Consider the following 2,638-nt stretch of genomic DNA (forward strand, 5'->3'; position numbering starts at 1 on the left):
ATCAAACTTGAGCCAAAATCCAATGAAAATCCGAGCAAATAATGTGAGAGAGGGAGTGAGAATGAAGAGAGTGAGCATGAGAGCTCCTCACCCCTCTCTCGGCCTCTATTTAAAAGAAACATGGCGTGTGCACCCGAGGAGAGGCAAGCCACAATGGTCGGGCAGCCGTTGGAGAAGGTGGGGCCTAGGAGCTGTTGGCCCTGGGTCGGCCGGCCCCAGGGTGGGCCCCCTGGGCCCCCCTTTGGCCAGGTGATTCCTCAACGGTCATAAACTTTGAAAATATGGTGCACGGCCAAAAGTTTGCTCGAAAAGATGTCCAAATTATTTTCCAAAGGATTTTGAAACTCAGAAAATATTTTTGGTATTTTTGTAAAAAAGGAAAAGTGCTAGAAAAATTCCAGCATGCAGAAAACAATTTTGAAAATTTCTAACATGCAGTGGGGAAAACAAATGAGGTGAAAAAGAAATTGAAAAGGGAAAATATGATGTAAAAGGTTAGATAACTACCAATTTACCTTTGGCAAGGGCTCGTTGTTTAAAGTCCAACGTGCACGACTCTTCTCCAATCATGATTGAGCATCCGTCCTGGGAGGAGCAGCGACGGATTGCTGTGCTTTCTTCTCCGCCTTTTTCATTCTTGATGAGGAGGGTTGATCTTGTGGAGTTGGTATTGCTACCCCTTCGAGCTTATCCTCCTTTATGACTTCCTTCACAAGGCTGACCATGTTGTCCTTCTTTCATGGTGTCACCATGACTTCTTGTATGCCTCGTGGGTTTGGAGCAAACTTGATTTTGATCATAGAGCACTGCTCAACCTTGGGCTGAAATGGGAACCTTTCTTCCTTGCCATTGATATTGAATCGGATTTCTCCGGCTCCAACATTGATTTGTGCTCTTGCGGTGCTTAGGAATGGCCGTCCTAGGATAAGTGGTGTATCCTTGGAAATGTCCATGTCTAGCACCATGAAGTCAACAGGGATGAAATAGTTCCTAACTTTCCCCGGTACATCTTCTGCAATCCCTTCCGAATACCGTACCAAAGAGTCTGCCAGCTGGAGATGCATTGGGGTTGGCGTGAGGTGTGTGAAGTTTAGCTTGTCATAGACAGCTTTTGGCATCATGCTGACACTTGTTCCTAAGTCACACAAGGCACGGCTGAAGTGTTGTGCCCCAATTGAACACATGATTGTGGGCATCCTAGATCTTTCTTCTTTTTCGGAGGTTGGTTGAGTATAGTTGCACTACACTCTTCTGTGAGCTTGACAACTTCTGTGGTGGGCAATGGTCGTTTGTTGTTGATGATGTCCTTGATATATCAGGCATAGGTCGGCACATGCATCACGTCCAACAGAGGGACATTAACATGTATTTTCTAGATCATCTCGACAAAACGGGTGAATTGCTCATCCACAGTTGCCTTCCGGTTACAGGTAGGGAATGGCAAGAAACTGGTCTCAATAAAATCCTGTGCAGCTGTTCCCTTCTCTGGTTCCCTGGTTTCTTCTTGTTCTGTCGGTTGCTCTTCTTCCTGGGTTGCCGGTGTGGTGGATCACGAGTGGACTTACCATCCCTCGTGGTCACCGCTTTTACATTCTCAGAGACAGGAACAGAAGCAGCTATTTGAGCAAGAAGAGACGCAACCTTTTTATTGAAACTCGACTGATTTTTAAGCGTGGAAGATAAAGTTTCAAGCTTTACATTCAAACTTTTCAGGGTTTTGTCATTGGCCAACAGCTTTTTATTCATATTTTCATTAATTTTAGCTTGGCCAAGAACAAGTTCTCTTAACGGAGGTTGGTTCGAATTGAAATTTGAATTAAAAGAAGGATTGTAGTTGTTACCTCCCTAGAATGGTGGACGTGGCTGGTTCCACCCCTGGCCTCCTTGTGGTGGACGATACCCGTTGTTGTTGTTGTTGTTGAGGTAGGCGCAGTCTTCACGGGTTTCGGGGTAGTCATTCCCTGAATGTCCATCATTGCCACAGACTTCGCATGTGAAGTGCGATTCCATGGCACGAGCATAGTTTTCTCTATGCTTCTTGAATTCGGCCGTTTCACCGAGATGCTTCAGTAGGAGGTCCAGCTTGGTGACGATCATATCAGTCTCGATGGTATGCATGCCTTTCATGCGGGGTTGAAGTCGTTCATCACTCCACCCCTGGTTGGAGACCATCATCTCAACCAATTCTTTGGCTTTGGCGATGGTTAGGTCGAGGAAGGCTCCTCCAGCAGCAGCATCAATATTGGCTATGGATGTCGTCGTGAGCCCGTTGTAGAAGCTTTGGAGGATGAGCCAATCATCCATGCCGTGGTGGGGACAGGCCAGGATGTATTCCTGCAACCTTTCCCATGCTTCTGGGATGTATTCCATCCCCGTCTGCTGGAACCTTGAAATCTTCCTGCACAGGGCATATGTTTTGCCCAGTGGAAAGAACTTTGCGAGGAACACCTTGGAGCATTTGGCCCAGGTGTCGATGTCTTTTTCCTTGTAGAACCACTGTTTTGCCTTCCCCAGTAGGGAGAAGGGAAACAGACGAAGCTTGATAACATCGGCAGCGACACCCCGTATCACAACGGTGTCGCAGAGCTCCAGAAAGTTCTGCAGATGTGGATTGGCGTCCTCATTCGGCTTGCCACAG

At 47.0% G+C, this 2,638-nt stretch overlaps 1 non-coding gene across 1 annotated transcript; it reads left to right on the forward strand.

The window, feature by feature from the left end:
• The first annotated feature begins 2,302 nt into the window (after window positions 1–2,302).
• LOC120705374 lies at window positions 2,303–2,411 on the forward strand. The gene has a single exon (XR_005687955.1). It is a non-coding gene; the product is annotated as a small nucleolar RNA R71 (small nucleolar RNA).
• Window positions 2,412–2,638: the final 227 nt, after the last annotated feature.

This window comes from Panicum virgatum, chromosome 4K (assembly GCF_016808335.1).
Source record: "Panicum virgatum strain AP13 chromosome 4K, P.virgatum_v5, whole genome shotgun sequence".
NCBI classification, from domain to species: Eukaryota; Viridiplantae; Streptophyta; class Magnoliopsida; order Poales; family Poaceae; genus Panicum; species Panicum virgatum.